At 19.7% G+C, this 25,278-nt stretch overlaps 2 long non-coding RNA genes across 16 annotated transcripts; both read right to left on the minus strand.

Annotated features, from left to right (window-relative positions):
• Positions 1 to 113: 113 nt before the first annotated feature.
• LOC100578134 lies at positions 114 to 5,098 on the minus strand. Of its 6 annotated transcripts, XR_003304537.1 has the most exons (7): positions 4,922 to 5,093; positions 4,574 to 4,616; positions 4,252 to 4,421; positions 3,814 to 3,918; positions 2,792 to 2,992; positions 2,012 to 2,114; positions 114 to 1,676 (listed from the first exon to the last, which is right to left on the minus strand). It is a non-coding gene; the product is annotated as an uncharacterized LOC100578134 (long non-coding RNA). The 6 variants fall into 6 exon arrangements; XR_003304533.1 differs by having other exon boundaries at positions 4,252 to 4,616; positions 4,922 to 5,098; XR_003304534.1 differs by lacking the exon at positions 4,574 to 4,616 and having other exon boundaries at positions 4,922 to 5,089.
• An 11,450-nt stretch (positions 5,099 to 16,548) lies between these two features.
• Positions 16,549 to 18,548, minus strand: LOC113218557. Of its 10 annotated transcripts, none has more exons than XR_003304551.1 (6): positions 18,002 to 18,161; positions 17,408 to 17,649; positions 17,035 to 17,276; positions 16,941 to 16,945; positions 16,756 to 16,866; positions 16,549 to 16,664 (listed from the first exon to the last, which is right to left on the minus strand). It is a non-coding gene; the product is annotated as an uncharacterized LOC113218557 (long non-coding RNA). The 10 variants fall into 10 exon arrangements; XR_003304549.1 differs by having other exon boundaries at positions 16,756 to 16,869; XR_003304543.1 differs by lacking the exons at positions 16,941 to 16,945; positions 18,002 to 18,161 and adding an exon at positions 18,488 to 18,548 and having other exon boundaries at positions 16,756 to 16,869.
• Positions 18,549 to 25,278: the final 6,730 nt, after the last annotated feature.

Here is a 25,278-nt window from a genome sequence, read left to right on the forward strand (position 1 = left end):
TTTTTCAAACAGAATTAGATTAAGATCAGATTATAACATTAAAAGACTTAAATTTTGAATTATAACTAAAATTTTTTTATAATAATAATTTCAAAAAAAAATTTATATTTAAATTTGAATTGACTTAAACATTTCATTGTAAAAATAATTTTGTACAATATCATAACAATTAAAACAAATTCAATAGTGACAAAAAATGTATACTTCAACTATATTTTCTATAACAAATACTCCGTTAAGGAACTGAAAAAAAAGACAAAAAGGCAGCCAGAAGGGCTACCTAAAATCATCCATTCAATGCAAACGACCCGAACAAACCGTGAGTGGAATATTTTATTTCGCAACACTAATATAACAAATTTTTAAAAGAAAACGCGAAGAGTTTATGCCTTAATATATAAGCGATAATAAATATATATATACTTAATAAAAAAAACAAATAAAAAAGAAGGAAAGAAAAGACAATTCGCAAAAATACATCATACAATTAAATTATGAATTTATGCACTCATACTTTAATATACGCAACACTAAAGCACACTAAAAGCGGAAGATTATAGCCATATCAATGACTATCAACGTAAAACTAATTCTTAAATTTGAATTTAAAACCAAAATATTATTATCATTATTATTCTATAAATAAAAAATAATTTCCAAGATCTCAATATCATAAATTGTAACTTTATATGATACATTCAAAAATAAAAAAATAGACTACTTCATATTCAAATTAATAAAAAGCAATCGCGATATTTCTTATAACGTAACACTAAAGCAAATCTGATCATCATTTTATCGCAACGCTAATTCAAAACGCGAGATTTGTAAACTACAATTACAACATTAATTAACAAAATCGCAAATTTCCCACAATAACTAGATCAAGATGATGGGCCAGCATGCAAAAGGCCAGATAAAATACAACACAACAATTACTACTGAAACGAGTACTGTGAAACTTACATAATGACTTCCCATTCTTTGGACCCCCAAAAAAAATCCAAAAAATGAGAAGCCATTCGTTGCAGCCTTCTTCGCAACAGTTTGTCGGGCCTTTTCTGTCTTCTTTCTCCGAGCGCAATGCTCGCTGAAACTTACAACTAGACTCGAGATTTCCTAATCGCACAAAAAATAACGATCGCAGTGATCGTGTCTATACATGTGCAGAATCTCGAACTCGACGTTCGTTTCGAAATTTAATTCGTAACTATAACCGCGAAATTCGAAAAATCGAATTCGAAAACAAAGCCAGAAATGCGTGATCATTGATAACCACTGGTCTCAACCTCAGACTCGATCTTTCAAATTTGATTTCCTGAAACAGGTTGTCACGCAAAAACGCGGCTACCCGACAAGAAACTATGACAACCTGTCCGGCCCTAGTTTATTATTATGACAGGCAAACGCAGAAGTATACTATTTATCCTACCTAGTCTTATATATATATTTAAAAAATTGCAAAACATATATTTAAAAAATTGCAAAACAGACATACCAACACATTCATTTCACGTTTCTCACGCATAATACTCGGGCGCAAAAATCTACTCTAGGGAAAACGTTCCAGGACGCCTCCGCCACCCGAACTTGGTACATTATTTTCACACTCTAACTTTACGTATAATTTTCCTTAAATATGACTGACGATGGCTGATGATCATTGCGTAAATCTCCTATAAATAAGTATACGTTGATTTTATATAATATGCTAATATAATGATTATGAAAATGTCATTTCAAGAAAAATAATTTTGCTAAAAAATAAATGGCATACTATTTCATATCATTAGAGAGAATTTCATAATAAAAATTATAAAATTACTATTTATTACTGTTTCGCATTATATAGAAACGAATGTAAAAAATTGTATATAATAATTGTAAATAATAATTCAATTCATTAAATGTTGAAACAACGCAATTCTACACGCCTAGTCATACACGCATAATGTGAAAATATATCGTGCACGATACATTAACTAATCGTTAATCGCGAAAAAATCTTTACCAATTTATCAAATGTGATCATTATACCCATCACCTCCTTTTCATTCAAGTATTCATCTGAGCACGCGAGTGAAGTCCTGGTAATAGATATGAAATGGTTAAATCTGAAAATCATAAGAAGCATATTAATTTCTGTTCTTAACTAACGGATTGATATTTCTTAACTTAAAATTTATTTAATTTTAAATAAATTTACTTTAGAAATTTAATAAAAACTACTAAATACTAATGTTATATTAAAATATAGAAAAATTTCAACAATGTGTGAATAATAAATTTATTTACTATTTGATTATAACAAATAATTGACTCTATCAATCGATATATCAATCAATAACCTCAGGCGATTTTTTTCTCAAAGCAAATTATCGAAAATATAAACGCAACTTTTCAAAGTTTCGCTTTGATTAAAAAATCTACCTGTCGCGAAATGTCTTCTTGCACATAAAATTCATTATTTTATACGTATCAAAAAAAGAATGTTAAATTTTTAAACATATTATCATCATTACCACTGAATGATAATTGTAATTTTTATTTAAATATAATATATTATTAACATCCGATTTCTTCACTAAAAAATACTTATTTCAATATTTTTTATGTATTTTCAAATATTAATTCTTATTCATAAATATAATTAATAATATTGTAATAAAATTTTATCAATATAAATTCAATTATAATTTATTTATTTTATTAAAAACGTTAACATTATCCAGGAAAATCTATCCTGATCTAATAGATAAAACATTAAAAAGAAAAATGTTACTATATTTACGGATATTATACATATCCATGGTCACTGTGCTCGTGCGAAATTCTACGTATACCAGTTATTCGTGTCGATTCGGATCTTTCAGCCTGCGACATGATTGAGTAACCAGAGGAACAAAAATGCATGCGACTCATCATTAGATGCGAAGAATCTGCGTTGCCATCAATTGTCGTGATCTATGGAATGTCGTGCTTTGAGAAATATCTATAATAAAACACAATAATTTACAAATATGATAAAAAGATTGAAATTTTAAAAAAAATACAATAGCAATGAAAATGTTTAAATAACTAAAAATTGAAATGACTCTATTTTTTTTTAAAAGAAGTAGAAAATTTTAAACAAGTACAAAAATTTAAATAAAAACAAAGATAATTACCTCATCGCTTGACGAATAATCATCTTATTATCTCGAGAGAAACATTGACTCTACCGAAAATGAATATTTTAAATAAAAATATAAAAATAAGTCACTATTAATATTCGTTAATATACTATATTGTGTTATCGACAACACAAACAAATACTTACTCTAATTTCGCGTGTAACTATTATATGTTATATAAATTATATAAATTAATATTATATAAATTATTATATAAATTAGTATTATATAAATTAAATTGATTTTGAGTCACACTAAAAGATAAAAAATATTACTACGAAGTAAGTATTACTAATCACATTGCGCGCGATTACAATTTTCTGAAAGAAAAGTTATAATAGCAAAGAGAATTAGAAAAAAAAAATATATAATATTTTACCTCTTTGTCATAGAAAATATTATTATTTTTCTAAAATTGTTAATTAAGAATGATAAAAGAATAATGAAATCATTTAAAATAAAAAATATAATCTAACATATGGAAATAAAAATGCAATTTGTTTAATATCCTTTTACATCAATATTCATAAATATTGATATTTTGATATGTTATGAATTATTTAAGTAAACAATAAAAACAATTCATCCAAAAAAAGAAAAATAAAAATATATTTATTTTTAATATAAAAACAAACATTACCATTTCTCCGTAAAAGAACTATTGATGAGAAATTATATCAAACCGTTACTGTGGTATCCATATTAAAATACATTTTCTCCCGTCTTGAGGTTTCTCGACAACTGCCTATTAATGTATATAAAAAATAATTAAATTTTTATAGAAAAATATACATAACAAATATTTATAAAATGTATGAATTAACAATGATCGTATTAAAAGAAAGAAATAATCCAACCGAAAACTCTTTTTTATAAGTACAATTTGCGATTTATCATAATTTTAATGATGAAATAGATTAATAAAAAAAAATTTATTCCCCCAAAAAATTATCAATTTAAAATATCAGTTTAAAATAATCATCAGTTGAAATGCGCATTAATTTGGTAATAATAATATGTGTATAAAGATAAGAAAGTAACTATTAAAGTAAATTTTATGTAAGAAATAATTACGTACCTGTTGCGAAAAGAAGCTTCTAATTGTTGCGATTTTCAACGACAAAATGGCGGACTGCGATATAATTTCGATTACCGAAATTAGTAATGGCGATGGGGGAAGAGAAGGGGGCGATGTTCGATAGGTAATTAACAAAAGCCAAGCATTCACGAATACGAATCTCCAATTTCCTAGTAAAGATTATCGTAAAAACTATACGTTATGTCAACACTCCAAGCAAAACAAAAACATAACACACATAAATATTATAGATGTAGATATAGAAATGAAATATTTGAAACTATTCTAAATATGTCTATCTCTGTCACACTAGATACATTACCAGATGTTTATGCTCGTAACCAGATCGGCTATCACTTGTTAAGCTATAATCGAGTATAATTTGTACAAATGAAAATCAAAATCGTAGAATAAATGTAGGTTCAAGTAATATTGAAACAAAACAATATTTGAAAGGAAATTCTCGTTCAAATGTTTATGGTACAAACAATCGGCAATTGTCATATAAACATGTAACGTAGAAACGATAGGAAAGTGTAAAAAACTATGTAATTTTGGAATATTAATTTATACACAATTATATAAATATGTAATTATTAAATAGGCTATTGATATTTAATAAATTACACCGTAATATCGATAAAACTTGCACAAAATTACGCATTTATACCAGTAATACACGTCCCGTGTCCATGAATTTCGATGGTAAACAGGCGCCATGCATACTAAGATGCGCACTGTTTCGTCTCGTTACTTCGCTGTTGCATTCTTTCTGATTGGCTGAATCGTATGTAAAATTTCTTATATTAAATCGCGCGAAAATTTAAATATTATATATTATAATTTTGTTGAAAATTTCTATGAAATTCGATAAATTGATAAAAATTGATAAAAAATATAATTAAAATAAAGAATTAAAATTAATTTAATAAAAAAATTAACCCAAAATAGTATTATAATAAAGTAATTTAAAATAAAAATTAAAATTAAATTTCGGATAACGATGATACAAAAGAAAAATCATGATAAAATGTAACTAAAAATAAGAAAAAATTAAACATAAAAGAAAAAATTTAAGCGCATTTCATTTTAAAAAATTTCTTCTTCTATATTTGTATCATATAAAAATGAAAAAGAAAAACTGAAATAAATAAATGCATAGATAAATAGATAAAATATATAAAATTTACCAAATATATTAAACTAAAATAAGCAAATTTCATTCGAAAATATAGGTGAATAATAAAGAAAAAATAAATTAATTAAATAAAAATTCATTATTTTGAAAAACTCATTTATAATATTATAATATTAATTTATAAGTGCATAATATAACGAAAAAGAAAAAATATTAATAATAAGATATATATATATATATATATATATATATATATATATTTATATTGAAATAACTTGATGAAATAAAATTTATTAGAATTAATTATTCTATATTCATCTCGATGAAGAAGTTTATTCTAACTTTTATTCTTATTGTTAGGAAATAAAATAAAGAATTATTATCTAATTTGTTGGAAAATTATCAGCTAGAAATCGTCGTGCTATGTATACATTATTCAGAATGTTTGTTCTTTCAGTTTCCCACATTTGAACTATAATTTGTATAAATAAAAGTCAAAATCAAATGTAAAACAAATATATATGATAAAATTATAGCTTGGTAAAACAAACTTCTAAATCTCTAAAGAAAATTATTAATGAAATATTTTAACCAAAATTACTGAATGTTTTAAATAAAACATTTTTACATATACTTTTTATAAGCAATAATTTTGAAAAGCAAAATTTTGAAAAATGATGCCAATTACCAGGTTTCACTAACGCAGAAGTAGTACGCATTGAAATCTATAATATTAAAATTAATATTTAATGTAAAATAGAACAAATTAAAACTTGATTAATCAATCAAATTATTATAAAAAAAATATATATACTTCTAAAGAAGAAAATAAAAAAAGCGCAAAAGAAAAAATGAAGAAAAAAAAAACAAACCCTTTCTATATCGCGAGACAAATAATGTTTATTAATGAATTAAAAGCGATTAAAGCGATAGCGGCCTAACAAGAACTATTTGTTTCAATGGCATAAAAAGAAACATAAGAACCTCCTGCGGAAGTTTAATAAAATAGTAGTACCTGCAGCTCAATTTAGACCAAAATATTCAAAAAGAATTTAATAATTTAAATTGAGTGTTGCAGGCACTGCGTAGCTTGATATCGTTTCTTAAAGAATAATTTTTGGAAAATTTTTCAAAGGAAAATTTTCAAAGATTAATCTAATGTAAAAATCGATTTCAATTACCAGGTCTCACCAACGAGGAGGTGACTACGCATCGAGATCTAAAACTAAAAAAAGAAGAAAATAAATAAAAATTAACGATTAACATTCACAAATTAGAAAAATATAAAATATATAAATATATAATGAATTAATGACAAGAGTTAAATAAATTATATAATATATAAAAATATATTAAATTATATAAATATATAAAAATTAAATAAATCTGAAATATAAAAGAAATATTAATTATAAATACATAAAATGAAACAATTATTTGAATTATTATACAATGATATTTGACAATGATCTTTACAGCATTTTTTTAACATTTATTACAATAATTTATCCCACGATGTCCAACGATGAGACTAAATCTACCTTAATTTAGACCTAATAATAATAGTAAATCAAAGATTCATGCATCCTATTGGTATCACTGATATTAAAGATAACCACGTTTTATTTTAAATGAAAAAAAGTTATTGACATAATAAAAAAATAATGTAAGAAAGAAAAAGAAATTAAAAAAATCTAAATTCTATAATAGTCGATTTACAAGAGTCATCAAACAAATGATAAATATATAGATCAACAGAGAGTTGGCCGACAACGGCCTAGTAATTGAATGCATAATGTCCACAACGATCACGAGAAGGAACTAGAAATCATTTCAGGATCACCGAAATCGAATTACTAAGACAGTCCTAACGACTCACAGGAAGGAACTAAAAATCATTCTAATATCACTGAAGTCGAATTACCGAAGACGACATTCAACATACAGGATCTATCTCTGATCAAATATCCAAAGATATCAATGCACGGACAAAGATCAGTGCACGGACCTTCGATTGATCACCGGAAGTAGAGCATCAGTCCGATGAATTCTTGCAATTTTTTCATGACGATTCACACGAAACAAGTCACGAAAAAAATGAATTATAAAACATGAGAATAAAGACATGAAAATAAAATTGAGAAAGAAATTAGAAAACGATTCCAATAGCCATAGAAATGAGAAATTCGATTTATTAATTTTTATTAATGTCTATAATCCAGTTTGTCTAAAAACTTGACCAAAATAATTAAACGGAATTATGGAAAGTTTAAACTGGATCACAGAAAGAGTTTTTGACTTGTTTTTCGAAAACTATTATTCATAAAATAATAAAATATTCGATATTTTTAAATTTATATTTAATTAAATAATTTATATTAAATTTTTAAATTTAATATTTCAAAAACTTTCTAACGAAATAAAATTTGTAATAAAAAACAAAAAGTTTAGAAAGCGATGTTAAACCACCGAAGAGATGATTACGCATCGAGACCTAAAGCTAACAAATAAAAAATACATAAAAAAAATATTACATAAAAATTAAACAAATCTGAAACAAAAAATAAAAATTAATTATATAACTTAATGGACATGCAATAAATTTTTACAAAAATTTTTTACATTTTTCGGTATGTAATATACGTATATCACATATAAAATTTGCATTAAGAATATATTATAAGAAATATATAATAAAATTAAAGATTAAGTCCCACGTCGTTCATTGTTGTCCCACATCGTTCATTGTTGTCCCACGTCGTCCATTGTTGTCCCACGATGATAGCTTAATACTAACTTAATTTATATCTTAAAATCTTAAATCTATAATTTACAATACATAACATTTTTATTAATATTATCCGTAATACTCAAGAATACTCTCGTCTAACTTAAAACGGAAAAAGAAAAATTCAAAATCATTTATACTAAATCACTTATAATATCAAAATCATTTATAATAAGTAAAACTTCAATAAAAAAAGAGAGAAATCAAAATGTTCAAAAAGCAACTAAAGACAGGCCAAATAAATAAAAGTAGATCTTAAGATCAATGAAAAATCAATTCTTTCTGTCGTCCTCATATCACGACTTATATCAATGGATTTACGAAAATCAATGGACAGATGATACTTACCAGTCGTGACCAATCGAGGGTTACGACAAAATTATACAAAATTACGACAATAATCGAACGTCTTATGTCCCAACGACACAGGAAAGAGCAAGGCATAAATCTCTGACCACCGGAGTCGTATTACAAAGACAACGTTCGATCACGAGACCAAACTCTGCTCAAATACTCGAAGGTATCAATCGATCAGAGCGCGGACCCTTAACTAGCCACCAGAAGTAGAGCACCGGCCCAACGACTCTTGCCATTGTTGCGTGACATGAGTGTAACTTGAAAGAGAAGAAGAAAATATAAAATAACCAAAAGGATAAATTGAAAAAGAAAGTGGAAAATGAATTCGAATAATGATAAGAAAAAAAACTTGAGATGAAAAATAATGAAAACGAAAAGCGATAAAATATAAAAGGGGAGGAAGAGAATTAAAAATTTTTATTTCTCTCTTTAAATTATGGAGTATATCTTGATACAAGGAATGCACTTATTACAGTAAATTCAATCTAATTTTTATAATGCATTAACTTATAACTAATATCTGCAATCCAGTTTAATTAATTAAAAATTAAAAGTCCAAATAATTAAATGAATTATACAAAGTTTATAGTGGATTGCAGATGTGCGTAGTTCTTGGTTTGTCATCGCTTTCCACAGACTATCATTGATGAAATACATTTAATATTTTCAAAATTAAAATATTTCGAAAACTTTAATGAAATAAATTTTGTGATATACGATTTTGGAAAACGATGCCAATTACCGGGTCTCACCCACGAGGAGGTGACTACGCATCGAGACCCACCTAAACCTAACAAAAAAAAAAAAATATTAAAAATTAATGATTAAATTGAACAAAAATAAAAAATGCACAACAAAATATCATGTGAAAATTGGAAAATCTGAAACATAAAATAAAAATTAATTATATAATTTAATGGACACGCAATAAATTTTTATAAAAATTTTTTATATTTTTCGATATGTAATATACTTTCATCACATATAAAATTAGTATTAATTATGAGAAACATATAATAAAATTTAAGATTAAATCTCACGTCGTCCATCGTCGTCCTATATTGTCCATCGAGATATTAAATTATCTTAAATTAACTTAATAATTAACATCTTAATAGCTAAGTTCATAATATATAACATTTCTATTAACATAGTATCCGTATCGAAAATATTCATCTAACTTAAAGCGGAAAAAGAAAAATATTATTACTATTAAACGAAATTACAATATAAAGTGCAAGTAGAAGAAAGTAAAAAAAAAAAAATGGATCGAATAGTCATAAGAATAGAAAATTGAGATGAATGTAATGAAAACGAAAAGGAGGAAGTAAAAAATTAAGAATTTTGTATTTCGCTTTAAATTAAGGAATATACTTTTAATACGCATATGTTTATAATAAACTTATTTAATTATTATAACTTAATTATTGATACCCACAGTCAAGTTTATTTAATTAATCGAAATAATTAAGAAAAATTATGGAAAATTTGGACTGGATTATAAGTATGCGTAGTTGTCATTGCTCAGCTTGTCATTGCTTTTCGAAAAGTATTAATAAAATATATATTTTAATTCTAAATTTCGAAAAAATTTGGAAATTTTTAACAAATTTTAAATAGAAAAAAATGAAAAGCAATGCCAATTATCAGGTCTCATCTACGAGGAGATGACTACGCATCGAGACCCATATAACAATAAAGAATAAATAAATAAATAAATAAATAAATAAATGTATGAATAAGTAAATCAAGAAACAAATGTTTAAATAAATAGACAAATAATTATTATGTTAATAGCAAATGTCAATAAAAGATAGAATAAATTAAAAATTAATTTGATTGAAAAAATAAATTTAATTAAATTAAATTAAAAATTAAAGCAAATTAAAAATGAAAAGTTAAAGTAAAAATTTAAAGTAAAAGTAAATTAAGAAAATTAAAAAATCAAAATTTAAAAATTAAAAATCAAGTTGTAAGGTATAAATTTAAGTTAAAAAATAAAAATTAAATTGAAATGAAAGTTAAAAGTTAAAGCAAATAAAAATGAAAAGTTAAAGTAAAAGTTTAAAATAAATTAAAGAAATTAAGAATTTAAAATTTAGAAGTAAAAGTAAATTAAAAAATAAATAAAATGTAAATGTAAATTAATGTAAATTAATTATTTAAATAAAATGTAAATTAATGAATAATTCGATAAATAAATGTATGAATAAATAAAGCAATAAGAAAATATTAATATTAATAAACAAGATGAATGAGTAATATATAAAATATATTGTGTAAATATAATGTTAATTTAAAATAAATTATATAAAAGTAAAAATTTAAAATAAAAATAACTTAAATAAAAATAAAAACGATTAAAAAATTTAAAAATTAAATTATATTATATATTTAAAATTTTTTCGAGATATTATTTAAAATTTAACTAAAGCGTACTTACTAAAGTTTCGACCTATCTATTACTATCTATTATTAAGATTCGATAATAAATGACTTTCTTCGCGCGACTTTGTTGAGTGCGATAGAAGGGAGCCCCGAGTATCACAAAGCCCGGCGACCATATACGATATTTGCCGTACGTATCAAAATCAATTTTCTTAATATAATAGTCAATGATTTATTAATTTTTACTTTTTTATTATTAATTTATGAATTTTATAATTGATTACAATAATATATGTAACAATTAACATATATCTTTTTAAAATTAAAGTTTATTTTGCTATTTTACGGTATTATTTTTCGACTTATATCTATATGAAAATATTTTAAATACTATTTTTATGTAAAAAACTTTAGATTTTTATTTTTAATTTATATATGCAACAACCGTATTTTAAAATAATAAAAATTTAATGTATTTTAAAATAATAAAATACATGATTAAATTTAAGATACGTATATAATTTTTGCGAGTGAAAAATAATTTTTATATTTATATTCATATTTACATTAAATTTTTATATAATTTACAGAATACTTATATTCAAATTATATTAAATTTAATATTATTAATAATTAGAAGTATTTATATTTATTTCGTAATATTATATAAATGTTATAATATTTTATATAAATATAATAATTTTAATTAATAATTTTTTTTATAACAATATAATTTCAAATTTATAATATATTAATTTATAATTAATATTATATGATTAAGCGTATAAAATTTATTTTGTACGTTTTTTCATAGTTTACAATTTTGATTTAATTATTATATTTATATATTTAAAAAATATAATATATTTTATTTAAAAATCATTTGTACCAAAAGAAAACCTCTTGCTAACGTAGAATATATCATACGATTCAACAATATGACAATATGATGTGACAATGATTCTTCTGCTTCTTTAATTCTAAAATTATTTTCTAATCAATACTTATTAATGGTAAAATATAATAAATAAATAAATTTTTTAAATTTGATTTCGATTCGAATCGAATGAGAAATAGTAATATTCTTCTTTCTTTCATGTTAAGAATATAATTTTTAAAAATATAGGATATTTTAAGAAATATAAATTATAAACAGAAAAATAATTTAACTATATATATAATATTGAATAAAATCTAAAACAATTAAAAATTAAGTTGAATAAAAAAAGATATAATTAAATGTTAAAAGTATAATAATTTTTTTTTTTTAGATAATAAGATTTTTTCAGATCTTTATTATGATTTAATTCCTAATTCAAGAATTGAATTTGTTACAGATAATCAATAAAATGAAAGATAAAAATCAATAAGGTAAGTAAAAAATATGGGAAAAGAAATTAGTTGTTATTTATTATAATTTTATTATATATTATTGCATTTTATTGTTTCTTTTGTAAAGTGTATTTCAGGTTCATCATTCAACATTTCAACAACATAACAATGAAAAGATGTTATGTAATTTTATATTTAGATTTAGATTTCTGGTAGGTAGTTTGAAGAAATTATTAAATATTTATATATTAAAGTTTAAGATTTTTTGATGAAAATATAATAAATTTGAAATATTTTCAGAATATTTTATACTGGGATCAAAAAATTATATATTTTAAGATGTTAGAAGATGAAAGATTTTTTGAAATGTGTTTATAATTTAATGCATGTATATAATTATTGTATGGTAATTTGTGCTAATTAAATGAATAAATTAATGTGACATAGATAAATGTAAAATAAATAGATGAAATATTGGAATGTTAATTGGTTTAGTATCATGATTAAAATTTATTATAATTATTTTAATAATATATTGTTTATTTAGATTTTAATTTATTCAATTTATTTATTTATTTTTATTAATCATGGAAAGATTTATATAAAATTTAAAATCAACAATGGTTCATTGATTGAATATTTTATTTCAATAATACATTGAATTCCATTATATTTAATGTTTTTAAAATTATATTTTATTTAATGTTAATTTAAATAGTTTAATAAAAATATTGATTTGTCAATTCAATGATATAGATATAAATTTATTTTAAATTATCATAAAAATATTAATTTGTGAAATTTTGTTATTTAAATTTAGATTGTTTATTATATTATATTATTAAGATTGTATTTTTTTGAATGAAATATTTATACATTTAATTCTATAAAATTTAATTTTTTAATAATAATTGATTATAAATCATTTATATTTATTGTCTTAGTAAGGATAATTTTTTTTATAATTATTATTTACAGAATTAGACATATAGATTTAAGAGAATTAAAAAAAAAATCAGTTTTTATATTTAATAGTTTCATTTTTAATTTCTATATATAATATTTTTGTATTTATATTTAATAATTTTATTTTTAATTTCTATAATTTTAAGACCAAATATATTATCAATTATTTTAGGTTGAGATGGGTTAGGATTAATTTCTTATTGTTTAGTAATTTATTATATAAAAATAAAATCATTTACTTCAGGTACAATGACTATTATTTTAAATCGTTCAGGTGATATTGGATTATTATTAATTATATATTTAATAACTTATCGTGGAAGATGAAATTTATCTTTTTATAATAAACAAATGAATTTATCATAATTTCTTTCTTATTAATAGCTTTTATTAAAAGAGCTCAAATTCCATTTATATATTTCCATTTTTGTTATTATTCTGAAGATTTAATTATTGAATGTTTCTTTTCTAGAAAAATAAATTATTTTTCAATAATACATTTAATTATTGAAACAATTTTAACCATTTCATATTCTTTTCCAATAATTTTAATAATAACAAATAAATATTTAATAATTAATGTTGTATTTAAAAAAGAAAAAAAAATTATGGAAATTTCTATATTAATTAATATATTAATATATTTTTATAATAATAATTTTAAGATTAATTTATAAAAAATTAATTTTTAATACAATAAATTTTAATTTATGTATAATTAATATATAAATTAATAATATTTAAAATAATAATTATAGGAATAATTATAGGATATAATTTTATAAATTTATAAATTTATTTTGTTAAGTAATAATATTGGTTTATTGCAAATATTATTTATATTTATAAATATAATTTATAAAAGAATTTATAAAAAATGATGAATTGAATTTTATCGATATTTAATTATGAAGTATTTATTGAAAAATCAATTATTGAAATATTATCAAGTAAATTTGTATCTTTAACATTAAATTTATATAGTTTTATAATTACTAATATAAAAATTAATGCATTTTTCACTATTATAATTTATGTAATTTATTTTTTAATTTATATAATTAATTTCATTAATTAATTAATTAAATTATTTATTTAAATAGCTTATATTTATAGCATAATATTGAAAATAATAATGAAAATTTTTAAATTTTTTAAATAGATAATAATATATAATTTAGTTCGAATAATATAATATCCAAATAATTTATTAATAATTAAATTAAATAATTAAAATTTAATTTTAATTTTTTATTTGAATCAATAAATAAATAAAAGTATATAAAAATAGTCAAATTACATCAACAAAATATCAATATCAAATGGGTAATTCAAAATTTACATTATGTTTATTTGAGAAATGAATTTTTAATATTCGATATAGCGGTACTGAAAGAAAAATTGATCCAGTTAGTATGTGTAAATCATGAAATCCAGTAGCTATATAAAAAATTGAACCATAAATTCTATCATTAAAGCAAAAAAAGGAATTTAAATATTCAATTGTTTATAAAATAGTAAAATAAATCTGTAACAAAATTGTTAAATAAAATTTTAAAAATTTTAAATTATTAATGATTAAATAATAATGGCTTAATATTACTGTAAATCCTGAAGAAATTAAAAAAAAATTTAATGAATTTGATAATAGAATTTCTATTGGATTAAAAAATTTAGTACTTTTTAGTGGTGAGTAATATATCAATTTCAATATTTGGAGAAATTATAAAAAAATGAAAAAAAATCCAAAATAAAGATACAAAAAATATTAATTTTGAAATAATAGATAAAATTATTCTAAATTTTAAAAAATTAATAATAAAAAATGTAATCCTTGAAATGTTCTTTCTCGAATAATATCACGAAATCAAAATATTATAATTAAAGTGTAAGTATTAATTATTATTTAAAATTATAAGTAAAGAAATTGTTTTATAAATTCAAATAGCTGTTCTAAATAAATATATAATATAATAATCTAAAAGATAAAATAATTAATCATGGACTATTTGTGACTATATGAAATGGAAAGTTTTTTTTCATTATTTATTAATTAAAATTAATTTGATTCCGAAAAATATAAAATTAAAAGTATCGAAAATACATATCTTTGAATAATTGATACAAAAATTTTTAAAGTTAATAATATATTTTAAATTAATAAATCAATTGGAATTATTGTAATAAAATTTCTAATAAAAATATCTAATACTGTTAACATTAAATATCCTGAAATTAAATTTGCTGATAATCGAATTGATAAAATTCATTGATAAAGTCGAATAATTAATCTAATTAATTCAATAATAATTATAAAATTTATTAAAAATACTGGAGAGTTTTTACTGGAAACTAATTTTTTTTATAATGGAACATCAAAAGCGTGAAAGATCAATTTTTCAAGTTTCAATATTATATTTCTTTCTCTACATAGTTTCATTTCATAATAATTCAAAATGAAACAAAATTTTAAATTATAAAATACTTAATTCTATCTCTATCTCATCGGAGATAGAAAGAAATATATTTCCAGAAGAAATTTTATGCAAAACATGAAAAAATGACAGTTGATTTTACATATTCAAAGAAATTTTCTCTACAAAAATAAATTATTCTATGCACAACATTTTAAAATTTTGTATATACGTAAGTTTTCATTGAAATCAAATCTTTCATGATAATTCAATTTCTTTACAAGATATATAGAATAAACAATTTTTGTGACTATATATTAAATTACAAGTAAGACCTCGAATAATCAAACTAATAGTAATAACATCAGTAGTCTAAGTGTTCAATATAATTTTTTTAGATAATTCAAGAATTTATATTACTTATATTATTTTGTTTAAAGAGAAACATGATAGTTTTACTGTATATTACCCGTTTATGTATATTCACATTTACATATATGTAATATGTACATATACATTCGTTTCAATCAGTTTTTTCAGCTTTTTGATCTCTTTTACCTCTTACCTATCAAATCATTTCTCAAATTGCTAGTACTATATAGCATTTCCTTTTTTTTTTCAACTCTTTTAAATACATAGGAATACTATTAACGAAGATATCATCAGATTTATATTTATTTTCGCTCGTAAATTTATCTTCAATTTTTTTCTATGACTCATTTGTTCAATTACATATCGCTTATCATTTTCAAACTTCTATCTAATTTCACCATGCCAATCTCTATCATTGCCTATCATTGAATATATGTTAAATATATAAAAATTATATAGATAGATATCATATTCTCCTCTAATAAGGAACGATCACATCCGATTCAAAATTTTCAACGATACTATGTGGTAAAATTGTATATACATTCTAAATTGAGTCGTTGAATCTAAATATAATTTATTTCCATCTAATCTTTCAATTGCTAAAGTACCATCTCGAAATGTGTATCTGCATCATCCGTAATTAGATTATCGAAATCTAAAATTTTATTTAAATAAAATGTGTATTTATTTATTAAGTATTTATTAAGTAGAAATTTCATAAAAATATTTCATACCAATCTTCTTACCAATGCTTACTATTTTATCTTGTTCATCCTGTTACGTAATACGTTAATGTTAATGTTCTTTTGATACGCTCAAATCATTTTTATCTAAATTAATATTCACAACTTTAAATTCTTCTGAAAACAAAATTATCATTGTATTTGGCAAATCAAAAATAAAAAGTATAAAAATGTATGTAAAAACGTACGTTTACTATAATCATAGAAGAAGAACAAAAATAATGATTAAATTCTGTCCGTTTTAATTTTCTAATCAAAAATGAGAAAAATGAATATTTTAACCTGATGGATGTTTAATCCAAGCTCAGTATTTTACGGCCATTATATTTTTAGATACAACGTTATTATCGAAGGATCAAAAGTTCCTATATCTGGTAACCAAATTTCTTGCTTCGTTTCATTACGTTTAAAGATGATAGAATAGAATAGCTTTAAAGTCAATGGTCGTGCATCTGCATAACATCTTATGGTTGCCTGTGTACGTTGGCAGTGTGCAATGACAGGCATATTGGATGAATTTTTTACTTATAAAAAAGAAAAAAGTTATTGATATATTTATTACAAAAATCATTGACGTTAATATTTGTCTTGTTCCAATAATATATATACATATATAGAGTTTAATTTTTAATTTTATGATTTAAGGAAAACTTACATATTTAAGAAGACTAGAGTCAAAACTTCCTTCGCCATTTTCACATGAAAACACAATGCACAATGGATTCTAATGAAACGAATGTTGTCATTTCATTACAAATTATTACAAATTTATTAATGGCAATTGAACAATTTTCTTTTTTCACCAAGTTCTTTGAATATTCCATCACAGTATTTACAGTTTTTAAAACATAAACCACGAGATTAGACCATTATAATTTACACATTGTCCATTTCCACCTAATATAATTAAATAATATTATTCTTTATTAGCAATACGGACAATTAAATCTTTTTATGAAACAAAATATATTTGAAATGGATTATTATTATTATTAAGAATGTTTATCAATATATTTAAACACAAAAATTATTATGAGTTTAAATATTTCTGTTTTATTAAAAATCTTAATTATATGGTATAATTTTCAAAAGAACGACACTATGAAATTTCATATGGATTGAAACTATATGTGAGATTTATTTTTATTTATATTCTAAAATTCTGTTCTACAAACAATTGTGAATTTTATAATATGAATCTGTAAAAATGTTGAAGAAAAAAACAGTTAAATTATTTACACTATCACACCTTCAAATTAAACAAATAAAGAAAACTAAAAAAAATTAAAATACTTCCGTAAACTCTTCAAATATCTATTGTTTCAAATCACTGATTTTCTTTTTTTTATTTCTTTTTACTGACAAATTTTCAAGTTTCATAAAGATTATAATCATTATGGTTACGTAAAATTGATTCGTATTATTCGTACCAATCTTTTGAAATTATGCATTAAATTTATTTATATTTTTATAAATTATATTTTAAGTATATATTAATATGTGTGTATATCTATATATATATATATGCGAATATGATTTACAAAATAAAAATTCACAGAATATCTACTAGAAAATAACGTTATTAAACGTGACGGCAAAAAACGATATTTAAATTAAATAACCTATTTTAGCTCTTCTATAACAACATTCGACTTAAAATATTATATATATATATATATATATATATTTACAATACATCGACCACATTGTTATAAATTATAACAATGTACCATACCTGTTAACAATATTACTTTTAATTATTTTAATTGTCATAATTTTGATATATATTTAGTTTTAATAAATATATGATATCACGTATTTATTTATCGAACAAATAATACTAATATTACCAGACGATATATATGACACATTTTCATAAAAATATAAATTATTTATATTATCAAAAATCTTTATCTTTCTTTAATCTTCACTTTTCTAATAGGATACAATGCATACTATATACGTGTATATATATATATATATATATATATATATATACATATACAGTATATTGTATATTTACTATATATTGTATATTGTGTGAATATATATATAGACATTTATATTGCATTCCTTCATATATATTAATTTAAATATTAACTTTTTTTTTTTTTTTTTTCTAAAAGTTTCCTCTTCAATGTATCTAATTTTTGTTATTAGTAATAAGGTAAAAATATATAATATAAAAATTATTGTAATAAATATTGTAGTATTTATTTTTGTATATAAATAGATTAAAGCAATATTTTTTATTAGATTAAAATATATTTCATTATTTATTATTATTATTTTTTTTTGATTATGTTTATTTATATTTAAATGATAATGTTATTAAAAATAAAATGTGTAAAATCAATTTAATTTTAAATTTTAAAGGTTCGTTTATTAAAGAAATAAAATGTGAAGATATTTTAATTAATATTCCTTTCTCTTAATGAAAATATTTCAATGTTATTATAATTAATAATTATGATTAAAAAGCAATTAATGATTAATTAATAATGAATTTATTGGAAAGGTTAAAAATAATATAGTAGAAATATAAATTGAATACACAATTAAATAAATTAATAAAATTAATGGATTATTATAAATATTATTTAAATAAATAATTCTTGAGATTGTTGGAATTATGGTTGATAATAAAATTTTAGATAAAATTAAAATTGTTGTTATAATGAATTTATTATAAATTATAATTTTAACTATATATATAATAAATATTTATCGTTCAAAAAATAGTTTAATTAAAAATGATAATTTTGGGAATTATCGATGTTTAATAATTTAAATTTTTTTGAAATTTTAAATAAACTTAGCTAAAATATCATTTTATATTTTTTTAATTTACAAAATTAATGTTTTAAATTAAACTATTTAGCCAAATAATAATTAAAATTTATTAAATTAATATTTTTCATAATTTTATTATTTTTTATATTTACATTATTTTTTATATTTACATTATACTATAATGTAAATTCTCTAAGATTTTTAATTTTAACACAATTTTTGGTTATTACAGTTTTATTTTATATTATTGATAATTAATGCATGATATTAATACATAATTATTTTTAATTTTTTTAGATTTTTCTGTTTATTGAATTATAGTGTTGGATTTATCATTATTAGTAAGAATAAAATTGTGTATTAGGTCATCAAAAATTAAGAATATTAATTCAAATTAATATTTATTAATTTAAGATTATTATGATTTTATTAAAATTTGTATATTTATTTATATTATTTATTAAAAATATAAATAATTTAAATGTAATTATAATCATATTATTAATAAATTTATTTAATTTTAATTGAATTGAATGAATTTTTATTTTTTGTAATTCTACTTTCAATAATTTTTCTTATGATTTAATAATATTAACTTTATGAGTGTTTGGATTAATTTTTTTTATCATTAAATAATAATAGAGTAAATTGTTTGTTTATAAATTTCTTCCATTATTAATAATTCCATTATTATTAGTTTTTATATCAATAAATTTATTGGTATTTTATTTATTTTATGATTTTTAGTTTTATTATTGAATTTTATTTAATTGTTAAATGAGAATATAGTGAAAATCGTTGATTATCAGGACTTTATTTAATATTTTGTATAATAATTTTTTCATTATCTATATTATATATTATTTATTATATTTATTGAAATGATTGTAGATTAAATTTTATATTAAATGAAATATTAAATTTAAATTTAAATTTAATATTATTCATATATTTATCGATATCATTTTTTATTAAAATTCCAATTTATTTATTTCATGGTTGATTATTAAATGCTCGTGTTAAAACACTTTATTATGTATCAATAACTTTAGCTTCAATTATATTGAAATTGGGAGGGTATGGAATATTACGATTAATAATTTAATTAATCATTTCTAAGAATAAATTTATTTTTATGTAAAATATTTTAATTCTAATTAATTCATTAATTCATCATCATCAATTTTAATTTTAAGATTAAGATATGTTTGTCTCACTATGATATAAAATCTATTATTGCAATTTCATCAATTGTACATATAGGATTAATAATTATAAGAATATCAACTTTTTTGAAAGAATAATTTTTTTTTCTAAGAATAAATGTTATTTATAATGGTTATTTAATTAATAATTTCTCATAGTTTTAGAACTTCAGGATTATTTTTTTTTTAATAAATGTAATTTATAAACAAATTAATAAACGTTTAATATTTGTTAATAAAGGTATAATTAATTTCATACCTACAGTATCTTTATTTTGATTTATAATATGTTCATATAATATAGCATCAACTGTTTCATTAAATTTAATAAATAAAATTATGTTAATTGGTTTAGTATCATGATTAAAATTTATTATAATTATTTTAATAATATATTGTTTATTTAGATTTTAATTTATTCAATTTATTTATTTATATTTATTAATCATGGAAAGATTTATATAAAATTTAAAATCAACAATGGTTCATTGATTGAATATTTTATTTCAATAATACATTGAATTCCATTATATTTAATGTTTTTAAAATTATATTTTATTTAATGTTAATTTAAATAATTTAATAAAAATATTGATTTGTCAATTCAATGATATAGATATAAATTTATTTTAAATTATCATAAAAATATTAATTTGTGAAATTTTGTTATTTAAATTTAGATTGTTTATTATATTATATTATTAAGATTGTATTTTTTTGAATGAAATATTTATACATTTAATTCTATAAAATTTAATTTTTTAATAATAATTGATTATAAATCATTTATATTTATTGTCTTAGTAAGGATAATTTTTTTTATAATTATTATTTACAGAATTAGACATATAGATTTAAGAGAATTAAAAAAAAATCAGTTTTTATATTTAATAGTTTCATTTTTAATTTCTATATATAATATTTTTGTTTTTATATTTAATAATTTTATTTTTAATTTCTATAATTTTAAGACCAAATATATTATCAATTATTTTAGGTTGAGATGGGTTAGGATTAATTTCTTATTGTTTAGTAATTTATTATATAAAAATAAAATCATTTACTTCAGGTACAATGACTATTATTTTAAATCGTTCAGGTGATATTGGATTATTATTAATTATATATTTAATAACTTATCGTGGAAGATGAAATTTATCTTTTTATAATAAACAAATGAATTTATCATAATTTCTTTCTTATTAATAGCTTTTATTAAAAGAGCTCAAATTCCATTTATATATTTCCATTTTTGTTATTATTCTGAAGATTTAATTATTGAATGTTTCTTTTCTAGAAAAATAAATTATTTTTCAATAATACATTTAATTATTGAAACAATTTTAACCATTTCATATTCTTTTCCAATAATTTTAATAATAACAAATAAATATTTAATAATTAATGTTGTATTTAAAAAAGAAAAAAAAATTATGGAAATTTCTATATTAATTAATATATTAATGTATTTCTATAATAATAATTTTAAGATTAATTTATAAAAAATTAATTTTTAATACAATAAATTTTAATTTATGTATAATTAATATATAAATTAATAATATTTAAAATAATAATTATAGGAATAATTATAGGATATAATTTTATAAATTTATAAATTTATTTTGTTAAGTAATAATATTGGTTTATTGCAAATATTATTTATATTTATAAATATAATTTATAAAAGAATTTATAAAAAATGATGAATTGAATTTTATCGATATTTAATTATGAAGTATTTATTGAAAAATCAATTATTGAAATATTATCAATTAAATTTGTATTATAAATTAAATTTATTATAGTTTTAAATTATATAAAAATTATATTTTTATATTATTATTAATTATATTAAATATATTTAAAATAAAAATTACAGAATATCTATAAAAATAATGATTAAACTGAAGAAAACATATTAAATTAAATAACTATTTTAGCTTTTTAAAACATTTTTTAAATATTATATATATATATATTATATATAGATATAGATATTTACACATATCGATCAGTATATCGACATTGTTATTATTATAATAACATACCATACCTGTTAACGATATTACTTTTAATTATTTTAATTGTCATAATTTTGATATATATTAGTTTTAATAAATATATGATATCACGAATTTATTTATCGCACAAATAATACTAATATTACCAGACGATATATATGACAGATTTTCATAAAAATATAAATTATTTTTATTATCAAAAATCTTTATCTTTCTTTAATCTTCACTTTTATAAAAGGATACAATGCGTATATCATATATATATATATACAGTATATTGCTATATCTATATATGTTATATTGTATGTATATATATACACATTTATATTATATTCCTTCATATATATTGATTTAAATATTAATTTATTTTTTTTTTTCGAAGAGTTTTCTTTTCAATGTATCTAATTTTTGTTATTAATAATAAGGTAAAAATATATAATATAAAAATTATTGTAATAAATAATGTAGTTTTTATTTTTGTATATAAATAGATTAAAGCAATATTTTTTATTAGATTAAAATATATTTCATTATTTATTTTTTTATGATTATTTAAATGATAATGTTATTGAAAATAAAATGCGTAAAATCAATTTAATTTTAAATTTTAAAGGTTCGTTTATTAAAGAAATAAAATGTGAAGATATTTTAATTAATATTCCTTTCTCTTAAAGAAAATGTTTAATGTTATTATAATTAATAATTATGATTAAGAAACAATTAATGATTAATTAATAATGAATTTATTGGACAGGTTAAAAATAATATAGGAGAAATATAAATTGAATATACAATTAAATAAATTAATAAAATTGATGGTTTATAATAAATATTATTTAAATAAATTCTTGAGATTGTTGAAATTATGGTTGATAATAAAATTTTAGATAAAATTAAAATTGTTGTTATAATGAATTTATTATAAATTATAATTTTAATTATATATATAATAAATATTTATCGTTCAAAAAATAGTTTAATTAAAAATGATAATTTTGGGAATTATCGATGTTTAATAATTTAAATTTTTTTGAAATTTTAATAAACTTAGCTAAAATATCATTTTATATATTTTTAATTTACAAAATTAAATAGTTTTAAATTAAACTATTTAGCTAAATAATAATTAAAATTTATTAAATTAATATTTTCATAATTTTATTATTTTTATATATTTACTTAATATAATGAATTATTCTAAATATAAATTAAAAATTTTTGTTATACAAATCTAATATATCTAATAATGTTAATTGATATTGAATTTTTTTAATCTTTTCTGTTTATTGAATTAGTTTTGGATTTATCATTAATTATAATTAATTCTAATTAATTTCAATAATAATTAAAAATTTTATTAAAAATACTGGAGAGTTTTACTGGAAATAATTTTTTTTATAATGGAACATCAAAGCGTGAAAGATCAATTTTTCAAGTTTCATATTATATTTCTTTCTCTACATAATTTCATTTCAAATAATTCGAAATGAAACAAAATTTTAAATTTATAAAATACTAATCTATCTCTATCTCATCGAAGATAGAAAGAAATATATTCAAAGAAATTTTATGCAACATGAAAAAATGAGAGTTGATTTTACATATTCAAAGAAATTTCTCTACAAAAATAAATTATTCTATGCAAACATTTTAAAATTTTGTATATACGTAAGTTTTCATTGAAATCAAATCTTTCATGATAATTCAATTTCTTTACAAGATATATAGTATAAACAATTTTTGTGACTATATATTAAATTACAAGTAAAACCTCGAATAATCAAACTAATAGTAATAATATCAATAGTCTAAGTGTTCAATATAATTTTTATAGATAATCCAATAATTTATATTATTTGTTTGTAAAGTGAAACATGATAGTTTTACTGTATATTACCCGTTTATGCATATTTATGTTATATGTACATTATACATTCGTTTCAATCAGTTCTTTCAGTTTTTTGATCTCTTTTACCTCGTGCCTATCAAATCATTTTCAAATTGCTAGTACTACATAGCATTTCCTTTTTCTTTCCTTTTTATTTTTTTTTCAAACACAGCTTTAAATACATAGGAATACTATTAACGAAGATATCATCAGATTTATATTTATTTTCGCTCATAAATTTATCTTCAATTTTTTTCTATGACTCAGTTTGTTCAATTACATATCGCTTATCATTTTCAAACTTCTATCTAATTTCACCATGCCAATCTCTATCATTGCCTATCATTGAATATATTTTAAATATATAAAATATATATTAGAGAGATATCATATTCTCCTCTAATAAGGAACGATCACATCCGATTCAAAATTTTCAACGATACTATGTGGTAAAATTGTATAACATTCTAAATTGGTCGTTGAATCTAAAATATATTATTTCCATCTAAACTTTCAATTGCTAAAGTACAATCTGAATGTTATCTGCATCATCCGTATTAGATTATCGAAATCTAAAATTTATTAAATAAAATGTGTATTTATTTATTAAGTTATT

The sequence above is a fragment of the Apis mellifera genome, linkage group LG4 (genome assembly GCF_003254395.2).
Source record: "Apis mellifera strain DH4 linkage group LG4, Amel_HAv3.1, whole genome shotgun sequence".
Lineage (NCBI taxonomy): Eukaryota > Metazoa > Arthropoda > Insecta > Hymenoptera > Apidae > Apis > Apis mellifera.